This window comes from Amblyomma mixtum, chromosome 2, assembly GCF_055824585.1.
Source record: "Amblyomma mixtum isolate Tamu chromosome 2, ASM5582458v1, whole genome shotgun sequence".
NCBI lineage: Eukaryota > Metazoa > Arthropoda > Arachnida > Ixodida > Ixodidae > Amblyomma > Amblyomma mixtum.
In genome coordinates this window covers 305,862,812-305,875,368 of record NC_143013.1, presented here as the reverse complement: position 1 = coordinate 305,875,368, position 12,557 = coordinate 305,862,812, and the positions used below count along the sequence as shown (strand labels likewise).

General features: G+C 46.7%; 1 protein-coding gene across 3 annotated transcripts in view; it reads left to right on the top strand.

The window, feature by feature from the left end:
- Nucleotides 1-12,557, top strand: part of LOC149364804 (uncharacterized) — a 227,313-nt gene that overhangs the window by 184,649 nt on the left and 30,107 nt on the right. The window lies entirely within an intron of this gene.

Here is a 12,557-nt window from a genome sequence, read left to right as displayed (position 1 = left end):
TGCAAATAGTATCATTTGAATATTTTATTATTTTTTTAGCCAGTGTAAGGCGTTCACTACAATATCTGGTCTCGACTGGTACTGCCAGGATCAGGAAATCAGAGGAATCAATACGTATTTTCGTGCTCTGTCGAGGCGGCTTCACCACCAACGGTCAGAGCTCGAGCGCGTAGCTTGCATGATTCTTGTCGTGCGCGCTGTCTGTGCTTGCACAGAGCGCTGCTGCCTCGTCCTGAAGTACAGGCTGTTGCGGATCAGGTAGCATGGTCGGGTCGGAGAGGGGATGAGGGAGGTCGGAGGCGAGGTTACGGGAAAGACAAGAAGAAGAACTTTATACAGGTAAATTTCCATTATATACAAACAGTCACTGAGAGAACGTCTCAGTAAGAGAGTCTCGATAACAAGGAGCTTGATGACGAGAAGCCACACGGCGATAAGCTCGATGGTCAGGAGCTACTCGGCCGTACTCGGCGCCGAGTTTTATATAGCGTTTCCTTTCCCTGGACTCCCTAGATGGGGGCCGGGCCTGCCGACGAAGGAGTGTCCAGAAAAGTTCACGGTGGCACCCATCACACTCTCTCTCATTAGAGAACACACGCAGACACCGGAATGTCGGAGAGCGGCGTTCCCGCGCTTTTCATGTGGTCGCACGTGCAGGGTCCAGGCTACGTGCAAGTCCACGCGGTGCAGGAGAAACGCTCGCTGTTAACTTCTTCCTAGAAGACGGATGCTGATGTCAAACTTGATGACTGTACTCAGCTGGCCCCCAGGCCCTTCGGAATGTCAAGTACTGCCGACCGTGGCAGCTAACTTTTCTGTAGAGGAGGGTGCACTGCAGAGCTGCGCTGGCTCGTTGCGGGGTGGATTACTGACGCCGCTTCCGTGGCTAATCCAGGCGCTGACCCCGCGTGCCTTTCGGGACTCGTCGGCATTCCGCTGCAACCGCGCCGATTTTTCCTCACGACGAAGGCGAAACGTAACAAGGCGCAAACGGTATTAATGGGAACACTTTAATGGCGTGCAGTGAACGATGTCTCCCCAAGCATGAGCGAGAAGCGTACTCTGTTTCTTTCTTTTTTCTTTGTTTCTAAATAGTTTTTCTGTAGACAAACCATCTTCTTAATGCCTCGTCAGATTCTGCGGCTAAGTAAAAAAAAAAAAAAAATCTGCCTCCACCGCACGCAATAATTTTTCTGTCTAACACTGACCTTAGCTGTACGTGCAAATCAGTTGGGAAAATCTATAAAACTGCAGCGCATGTGTGGGCGGCTATTTCGATTGGTGGTTCCGATCCAAATGCTAGCCGTTGCGACTAACGCCGATACCTAACACATGCTACTTTACACTGGGTTCTGCATTGATCTACTTGCCGTGGTGATAGAGCGGCAGGCGTGGGCGTACTTTATTTGCATCTTGAACGTGTTAGATAATGCGGCCGCAGTGTTGGCACCCCGTTGTCAGGGGACGCGCCCTGCTCAGGCGGAGGCGATCTCAATGCTCGCTGCCAAATGCCACACCCTGTAGATGCTGCAAACGGTGCCTAACAACAAATATTTTCATTTAAGCAGACTACCTCATGGCGACTTCAGTTTGTACTTTATGAAGGACAATGCCAGACTTGCATAGTGGAAAACAGTCCGTATATGAAGCCTGCTGAGAAGAATAAGACACTTTCCAAATGGCTAGGGTGTCACAAGTTGCTTGGACAGTTTCTGAGCAGTGCACGTACTTCATGGAATATATGTACGGTTTAGAATGACCACTTTCTTTGCCAGCAAAGTTGGAGGACTCTATCGGGTGAAAAAGTTATAGGAACGGTATTAGTTTATGCCTGACCCGCTGTGTTTGGGATGGTTTAGAACTGTAATCCATTTCTCACGGAGGTGATAACAGTGACCCTTGCGCAGTGCAAGTGCACGCGTTCACCAGCAGTGGACGGGAAAAAACAATGCATGCCACAGCACGAACAATACGCGCAGGTGTAGTTTAATAGCATTCCTGGCAATACCGCCAGGCTGATTCGTATTAAGGCGAAAGCCGTTAATGCCTCATCGTTGTCGACAGAAGGTTTTCATCAGAAGGTTTTCAGCAGAGGTGTCACGCTTTTCTAGCCAGACCAGAAAAAAAAAATCTTTGTGCACGATGGGGTTCGAATCACCATCCTTCCGTTCCGCAACCGAGTGTGCTAATGGCTACGCTACTTCCTGCCAACGCGTATGTAGCTCTCCTTGTCTAGGACGCTGGAGAGTGTCTGCAGAAAGGCGTCGAATCAAACGTATGCCTCCTAAACGCCCTCCAGTGTCTCCAGCATTTTAGATTCACAAGCAATTGTGTACTTAATTAACATCTTTACAACTCATCAGTGACACAAGCAGCAACACCGCGCTAAAGGCTTTCGCCTCACCGCACTCTGGGTCAACAAAGTAACCCCCCCCCCCCCCCCCCTGAATTTTCTTTTCCCTCTTTCACCGCGCGATGATGGCGCCTATATAGATGCCCATCGAAACGAATACAGGTTAAGATCTGGCATCAAAAGTTAATTCCTGATGCCGACAAAATGCACTCCAAGATAGCACGTTATCACTGCCACGGGATGAAGAGGCTTCCACTGGCGGCGACGCGTGATACTGCTGCTCGGCGTGCCGGCGAGGCGCATCATCTGCAGGCCGGCCCGCTCTTTCCTGGACGCAGCAGCAGCGGCGGTCGTTCGCACTTCAGATGGGCAGGCGTGGCAACGAGCCATCGCTCGCCGTTTTGCTCCCCTTTCGGCGACCGCGTTTTTCCTCAATCAATACCGAAACATCGGAGGCTCGAAACAATCTCCAGGTAGCCCTTGCAGGAAGAGACACGGCTAATCACTTTCTTCCGTTTGCGGGAGCAGCCGCATGTTTTAGTGACTGCCTGATCGGATTGCAGTCGCTGCTCTCCTTTCCTAAATTCGAGAGGAAGCGCCGATTGAAACGGAGGCTGCTGGTCAGAGAACTTAGTCGATTGTGTCGCGTAGGTCCACTCCTTATCGTTTACCGCTTTCAATCGATCGCGATGCCGAGATTGAAAGAGGGGATCATTTAAAATGTGTTGAGGACAACACATTTTTTCTGTGTGATCCTGTAGGCCCAGTCATGAAATTTCACAGACTTGTTCGCGCAGTCGCTTTGTCATTTACTAGCCCACATGCTGCGTCATTTCATTCATTCATTCATTCATTCATTCATTCATTCATTCATTCATTCATTCATTCATTCATTCATTCATTCATTCATTCATTCATCAAATGTCGAAAAATCAAATACCAGTACCAGGCCCTCTCTTAGGGTTGAGTTATGACTGTTTCGTAGTTAAAAGCTGCTACCTTTTCTAAAGCACCAGCTGTGCGCTCTTCGAACCTGTTAGCATTGTTTTCGCATAGCCGTGGATATTACGATGAAATTAAGCAACAGCAAAGTTGACATACAAAATAATGAAAAAAAAACTTGAAGGAGTATGATTTTTTGTATTTTTGCCCTCTGGTTGAGATGCCTCTATATTTAATTATTTGAGACGATGCGTTCAACACGAGTTACTATTTAGAGACGTGTCTCTTCAGGCATCTGGCTGAAAACCAAGTTGGAATTTTATTGCAGCTGATCTGAGCATCAACGTCAGTTATTTTGCAATAACGGTTCTTTCAGAGCATTAAGTGGGCGGCCACACAAATGCAGGCCATCGGGGCATTTTGTTTGCAACTGTATTCAGCTTAGAAATTAAGGGCGCATATCAACCTGCGCGAGCTGCGCAGGTGTACGCTTGTCGATCCTATCGATTCAAATCCACAGCCTGTACTGCACATTCGATATTATGTCAATTCAATTCAATTCAATTCATTTTATTTTCCAGAAAGATTCTGGCGGATTCATAGGCAAAAAGCTGTTCCTGACAGCTTGACAAAGGCCTATAAAACCACCAACGAGGCAGTAGGTGATGACCTTATGATGGAGAATATTGAAAGAAGAATAAAATATGTTTAACACACAATACATGACTACAAACATGGATAATGGCTGAGTAGAAAAATATACATTAACAAGAATCACATTTTAGAGCTTGTCACCAGTTTTACAGAAAACAGTATTAACGAAGTATCGATTATAACTTCAAAGGAAATTTACACATATTGTTTTAGAAATACAATTATGTGGCATACAAAAAAATAAAAGACATTAAGGCTAAGCAAATAATAGCATGAACAAACTATCCATCAAATAGTTAACCGGTAATATATCTAGGAAAAGGCACATAATACACACAATCTCGAAACCAACATTATACAATTATAGCTAAAATGAGTACACTTGTGCACATATGGTATAATTTGTAAATAAAGGTACAGCTATGTGGACAAGAATTGGTCAAGTAACTGTTTTAGTGTAGGCCTAGTTATGTGTTTGTATTTATTTAGAATGACTGGAAGATTATGCTGAAGTGTTTGCACTTTATAATTTGTGCGGAAACGAGGTATGAACCATGGATCAGTGTTCCGTGTATGAGTGTTTTTATTGAGTTCTAAAGAGGCTAATGACTTAAGGAAATGTATACGCCGTCTCCGCATTACATTCCCCCTATACACTTTATACACATTAAATTGCATGCAGTCTCTGCACTGTACATCCCTCTGCACTTTAACCCCTCAACAAATGTCTGAGACCGGCTCTCTGCCCGTATTTTCACTGCGTTAGAAGTAGCAGCATCATTTCGCGAAATCCTGGCGTCGGTTTGAAGTCGAGGCCGAAGCGAAGGAGTGAGAGGAGGAAACGAATTAGTGGAGAAGGAAACACAGCATACCTAAATTCGTAAAAACGAAACGAAAGACAGAGTAACTCTTTCAGTCTTCAGTGTACACCTCGAACGCGTTGTACACATTGCCTAATGTGCGGCGCCGTTGGGTACGGCGCCCTCAAGATACCCTCCGTCCACCCACGAGTAAAACTGCACCTTCGGACACCTGCTGGTAAAAATACACCTCTGATATACGAGCCCCTTCCGAACCCGAGGTGGATGTCTCAGCCACCGCAGAGGTGACTTAGTGGTTCAAACAGCCACTATAATAAATTAGCTCTAATATATATCCTATCTCTTCGCCATCACAAGCCGGTTAACGCTTTATCATTCACGTAACGAACTATTAAGCGTATGCGATTTTTTTGTTTTGGCACCTTTTATACTCAGTTCACTGATCGATGTATGGATTTCAGTTTATTACATTGTTTGGTGACCCAAGTCACTGCCAAGACTAGATTTCAGACTCTACTACTTCTGTTGGTGCAAAGCCGAAGTGTGATTCACCTCACAGGCGACTACAAACCACCACAAATGTGCCGGAAGGGTTGTGCCATTCTGCTATGTGGGTGAAAGGTGTGATGACGTAAGAGCCAAATTTGGTGCTTAGTTTATCCGTATCATTCTAGGTGTCAGGTGGCTCATGTATTTGTTCTTCCGCGCAAAGTATATATCAATGCGGTATTTCACACTAATAGCAACACTATTGGTGTCGCGCTATTCTTAGCTTAAAATTGAGAGCGTTGGGAGGAGATGCTATTTTTTTAGTCCTTTTCAAAGACACAAAGAAGTACGAAGGAATTAGGAACTAAGAACTTAAAAAGGGAAGAGATTGAAGTTTTGTCTGCAGGCATAAGAAGTCTGGGCTCACTTATTGAGAAGATGCAAGCATCTCAAGAATGCGGAATAGAGAGCCTGTTTTTCTCGAGCCTCAAAAACTACTGAGCCTGTTTACAGATACTTTAGTGCATTAATGCTCTACGTTCTGGCAAGATCGGACTTCATTTCAAGAGACATTTGTAGTAGACGCACGTGGATGTGTGCTGCCTGAACGGAGTCTTTGATGCGACTACGCGCGTAAGTTGTTCGAACACACCCGCCCGAGAGGTTCGGCAACTACTGCGTTCCGCTGTTGAACGCGAGGTCAGAGGTTCGATACCTACTGTGGCGGACTACATTTTGATAAAAGTCCAGCGCGAAAAGCGCCTTGCCCTCAGACCTGAATTTGGTGTTGGAGAACTTCGCATGTTCGTTGTTTCCCTGTAATGGGCCCACCGCAAAAATTTCGAACGAAGGGTATCAACTTCTCAAATTTGGCCTTTCTAATCACTAAAGTGTAGAGATGCTGTAAAACAAGGCATAATTTATTTCTAGTAAAATTCATTAATTAATTCACTCTACGAAGACCGCAAGAACAAAGTTGCAGCACAAGCCATTGAGCGACCGTCTTGCAAGGCTGAAATGTCGCGCAAATATACAACCTTTAAGTCTATGAACCACCGAGTTTTCTTGTTTGTTTTTTTTTTTCCAATGGAAGGAGTAACTGTTCATGTCTGCTTCTGAGCCGTGTACCTGGCCAGTTACGGTGTGCTAGAAGATGCAAATCTCCGAATTAGAAGAGAGGCCCTTGTCCCCTGTCCCCCCTAATGCGTTTTTATTGCTTCACGGGTACTGAAAATTCTGTGGCCGAAGTCGTTTGACCGAGCCCTACACTTGCGCACTAGTTCTGAGCAAAGGTACACAAGCGTGATGACACGCGGATCAGGTCAATATGAGACACATGAGTAGTTCATTAGCACGATGACGCACGCTTTAGCTCACTACTCGTCAGCATTTAAGTCATAGCCACACTTGGCTTCATCGAGGCTGGAGCCATGTTACCAAATCTTTGTTCGTTTTTTAAGACGGTCCATAATTGTCCGACACCTTGGCTGTATCGTAAGCCGGGCTTTCACGAATCCTGAAACCACGGGGTAGTCTTGAACAGGTCTTATGTGCAAGATGCTGTAGAATTTAAGCCCTCGATTTGCTGGCGTCAGGCGTCACTTCGAATTCGCTAGCCACAAATTTTGAGACAGAGTATACCTGTTCGCTCGGTGAAAATTTGGGTTTATTCTGGTCAATGACTACCCTAATTATTTTTCACGAAATCTTGATTATCCTTTGCTGCAGCTCCCTAAAGCATGCCCTCTGTATCTTACGAAGCTGGCTGTGCGGTAGCACTTTCATAAATGCACTGAGAAATTTGCTCTCATAAGAGCGATGCAGAAATAGAATAGATAAGAGTATTTTTGTGTGCATTGGGCATAATACACAATACATTAGCCACGCTACATCGGTCGTCATACAGAGCCCTACACTGTAGAGTATGCGTTACCCAAAGTGCCTACTTAAACGTAAAAAGACAACAGTAAAGGAAGCGTTCAAGCCTTTTTATGGCCAGGAGTTGTTAGCGAAGTAGTATCTCGTTCGCTTAATTTGACTATAAATTGTACCTTCTTTGCATGCACACACGTCATCCGTGTTCACTCTAACGGCAGATACACCAGATGTGGAGGTGTGTTGGTGTGGAGACCTCCGTCACGTTACCCAGAGTCGCCACACCGAAGTCGCCAGGAACTTGCGAAGAATAAAGGAAAATAAAAAATAAGTAAGAAAAAACAACAAGAAAAGTAGCGAACGCGCGCCGTCGGGAAGACGCGAGCCGTTTCCGTGACTGCGTTCAGGCGCGTACTACAGGGCGCGCAGGAAATCCGGGTTGCCCGCGCGGAACGCTTCACTGCGGAGCTATACGGGAGAGCCTCCGCCGAGTGGCGACGCATCTGGGCTGCACTGCTTGCGGGGAGTCGCGTCCGTGTCGTCAAGGTACACGGGCTTCCACTTTACTCTTGTTTCGTTGTTCTTATTTCCCCGCACCTTTCATCTCCGCAAATCCGGCTCGCCAAATCCTAGTATTGGTGACCGCGCAGTGAAGGGAGTCGATGGAGGAGGAGCTACTTCCTGTTTTCACCGGGAACTTTGTTGTCTGAAAGTTTCCCCGAGTAACAGGCCCTTCGCAGGTCATACAAATGCGCTAGTTAGATACATTTACATGCTTTGCGGCTGCGTGCGCCCAATACGATGACACAAGCAGAATGCTTTTATCGTTTTTTCTTTGTTTTCTTTTTTTTTCGGGGGTGGGGGGTGATAGTGTCGTAATTTTATATCAAATCAAATCTTTGTTTTCGTATTTTTCATGGCTATGTGTGGCTTAGAAACAAGAAGGTGCTGTCTTACACAGCATGACGAGTTCTCGTCTCCTTTTAAGTACCAGAACATGAACCATGTGCGCATCAAAACTAGTATGCAGACAAATAATATACAAATACACATTCACACTTTTCCGCATGTGTATAACATGAGCCGTAGAGGCCTACAGAAAGCTAACAGGTAACTTAACAAACCAATTGCAGTCATTTACGAAAGCATACCCCAGAACGCAGGTGTGTAAAAGCAGAAAACAAATACTGGAAAGTGCAGCACAGTTGCACAACCAGATTACTCGTACATAAGAAGAAAAAAAAAACTCTGTAGCAGGGAGGTTTATTACACGAACGAATTTTTCATGAAAGCGATTTTGTATCCTGGTAGCACTAGAATGCATCATAATTCACCGTAATTAGTTCAACTAAAACTAACCTTACAATGCTCGGAATGTCATATAGGATAGGTGCATGCAGTGATGCTTAGGTAACATAAATTATGCGCACTATGAGGGGGAGGATGTTGTAGTGTATTTAGTCCAATCAGTTCACCCCTCTCTCTCATATCCCTTCTGCGTTCTGTAAGCGTCAGCGCCCGCTCACTGATGGCCCGAATCTCCCCCGCCTCCTACTGCCATTACTGCGTTTCACACGCTGCCACTCCCACCCTCCAGTCGTGCACTGCTTGGGGTGTCTAATTTTCACCTCGTCAGGGACAAATGCGCAGTCGATTGAAGGAAGGCGGGTTTGTTTGCTTGCATTACGTGCAGTGCACGGGCTGTGTGCGTGGGATCGCAGTCGATGGGGGGGAAAAAAAGCCGTCAAGGAAGACCGGTCGGAGAGCTGTAGTTGCCTGCCGCTGTATCAAGATGCGCGCGGGCCATTGCAGGCCCCGATAAGAGAGGCCTGCGCACTAATCATAGGTGCTGCCATCTCTGCGCAGCGTCGCCGCGCACCGCTAGAGGAAAGCGGAGGCAGCATCGCGCACTTCCATGCGCGCATGGAACGCTGCAAGCGAGCAGGCCCGTCCGGTTCGCACTTGCACAACTTTCGACGGCGGCGCTGTGCTGTGCGCATTAGCTTCATGCCTGGCGCGCTCTATCAGTGGGCCGTAATCACGTCGGCAGCGAACCATTTGCCCGTCGAATCGTTCGGAGCGCAGCCGCCCGCTTTGAGGCGGACCGCAATAATAGAGGCAGTGCAGGGTGTCCAGAGGGTACACTTTTCCAAGTGCTACGTAGCGTTTGGCTCGGTTAAGCTCACGCCCGCGCTCTATGGAACTGTGTGAGTAATGATTAAACGTTAAACTGTACTAGTGATTGGAAAGGCTACGCGCGGGCTACTAGGACCGTCCCTGAAGATGACTGAGGCCTGATCATAAATCGGATCGTCCACGATTTACTTGACCGGTGACGTTTTTATTCACTCTGCACGTGGAATTTGAGCTGTTTCGTCCCTAATCTAACCTGACCCTTCTGTTGGTGAGTCCAACTCGCCTTCAAACGCGCAACTAAATGCGTCAGGGACAACGGCACTACGGTATAAGCGATGAAACCTTTGTTCAGAGGACATCATTTTGGTTTTGCAAGAGCTGACCGCACCGACCAATGGTTTAGGTCTCCCTCCCGTGACTAAAAATTACCGCATTCCGCAATAATTTTGCAGCTCCCCATTCGGGCGTCTCAAAAAATAAAAAATAAAAATAAAAAGTCCGTGTCCGTGCAAAAGAAAAAAAGACAACATCAGCCTAAACAGTCGGCGCTTGATAACCCAGCACCATAGCGGATCCTGCTTTTCATGCAGCGGCACAAAATCGCCTTCGTTATAGCCAACAAACGTTATAGCCGTTATTGCTTCATCACTGAATGCTTAATAGAGACTTTCCCCTAATTTTCGAAGCATCGAAGAGTGGTTCTTCCTGCTTTTCAGGAAAACAAAAGCTGATCGCAGTACTCGTCTTCTATGGATGTTCTATGGTCGCCTTCGAATTCAGTTGTGTATACTTTTGCTGCTAAATGTCGCAACTGAATTTAAAGCTACTTTCTTATCCTGCCTAGCCAGACTAGTCCACAATGTTTCATAGCAGTGTGCTTTTTGTGAGAGTCCGGGTCCAAAAAATAAGAATGTAGTCTGCGTTCTGTTACAAAAAGAAAATCACAGTATGCTACAAAGTTACTTGCGCACAGTAACGACGGCTTAAACGAAGAGTATAACGCGGTGAAAGCACTTCAAGCCTTCCTTCCGGCACTCGCATTATTATGTAGTGAGCCTGTCTAACGCATCAGAGCTTCTGCATAGACTAGCGCGCTCTGGTTCCGTGGTTATTCATGCCTAGCAGAAAAGCAAACTCGAACTAACATGCTTTCAGAGCATCTCAGAGTCATTTAATCCGATTTGGTGCGGCCGCTTGTCGTCCTCATGGACAGGCTTCCTATATACAGTGAACCTGGAATTCAGTGCCCAAGATTGAGATTGAGTGGCGATTAAGAGCAGACTACTTTTCTTCAACAAAGTAGCTTCTTACGTAGTCTACCACATGCTGTGAGGTCAGCCATGATGCTGTAGACATTAACTGCACTTCTGGAAGAAAAGGGAATCTAAAATTGGCTTCGACGCTTTCTCTGGTCGAAGCGTTCAACATTTTTGTTCAACAGCTCCAGTTCTAACTCTAGCAAAAGCAACAACAGCATGATAACATTAATAATAATAATACGTCAATGAAGAACAATTACAAGCAAAATACAGTTTATTGCACCCACAAGAGTATACAGAAGTATTAAAATAGCGCGAATCACTGATCTGTCTTTCAGGCCCGGAACTCCATACTCTGGGAGCTTTCCACGACCGTATACAAGCATTGCAAGGATTTCACTAGTTGTCCTGTAACCGGCGCACTCCGTTTCACGTCCGAACTGGGCATTTCCTGAAGCATTCGAAATGCAAACGTTCCAATAACTCTAACTTTTAAAGACAACACGGTAGCACGCGGACAATCGATGCGTGCTGCCCTGGTGGTGGCGTCCAGTGAGGCAGCTAGTAGGCCGCAGCTTCTCGCGACCTGGCGGCTGATCCAACAGCGCTTCCGCTGATCGCGCGCGTCTGCTGACTTAACGAGGGCCACGGCTGGCCAGCTGCGCATCTTGGCGACCCGCAAGAGATGCCCGACCACGGGGCTCCCCTGTCGTCCCTTGTCGCGACGCAAAGCCATCCCGACGCTCGCTCGAGCCGTAATTGCGGGAGCCGCGTTCTGAGTAAACACACCCCGTGTCCTGTTTAGCATTGGTCCTGTTGCCGTGCGCTAATATCAGCCGTCGGCGAAGATGCAGATGTGATGCTTAGGGGAAGGCGTGAAATTGAGGGCACACCAGTGACTGCTTCTCTTTTCCCCTCACTTTCCTTTCTTCCATTGTGGAAGGAAGTTGCTTTGAAGATCTGGCATTAGGGACCTGAACAATGTCAAAAGAACAACAACAAAAAAAATTACACACGGGAAACTAGGTGCAACTGCTGCATAAACGGTTTCTCAACGATTGCTCACAGAATCCCCTGTATTCTACTGAGACTCCCTCATTATTCTTCGTCTACTACTCCATCCTCTTCTTCTGCTTTCTCTTCTTTGAAGCTCGCCTCCTGGATAACATAGATAACCTATCCTCCGTGTCTACGTGGTCATACATGCAGTGCGTGCTTTTAAAGACTCCTGTGGTGTTAATTGTTATCGAGGTGTGCCGAGATTGGAGTGAAAAGTGGGTGGAAATATTACGTGAAAGCTCGAGGGTGGATTTCCTATTCACAAGTGAAAAAGAAAGATAACAGCAAACTTGAATTGTATCGTTGTCTGGCTCTGTGAGTGGCGTTGACTCATGCAGGAAACGTGTTCGAGTCACTCATAAATGGGCTGCGGTACACTCTCAATCGAAAGCTGTGACCATCAAGGCGTTTGTTCCTTGAAGATACTCGAGGACAGAGGACAGCTCAGCTCAGACGACAACGGGACGAAGAGGTGCTCCTCTCGGTTCAACAACAACAACAAATGGGGCAGCATGCATGAGACAAGGTCCGCCCTTGATGAGCGATGTCGACGTTTCTTGATTCTTACTGGCACCGAGAGCAAGAAGTGTGCACAGGATTCTAGTCTTTCATTTCGACGGGCAAATTCAGGTTTTCCACAATCTGGAGTCCTCCACATGCGACGCCTCTTACCATCTCGCCTCTTCCAGCTCCTCCGTCATGCCTTCCCTCACGGCACGGTTGAGGTACCCACAGAGAGTGAGTGAGACAGTTAATGAGCCTTTACTGAGCATTTCCTTTCGTAATAATTGGTAACAATTCCTCAACTCGCAATTTGAGCCCGTGTATTCAAATCCATCACTCTTAGTGGCGCCAGGCTGGGATGTTTGCTGACTGTCACGCCACTTAGAGCGATGAAATGAAGTGATCAGCCAGTGATGGATTCATGGGCTTCCCTCGAACGGAGTGTGCTTGTGTGCTAGGGGCGGT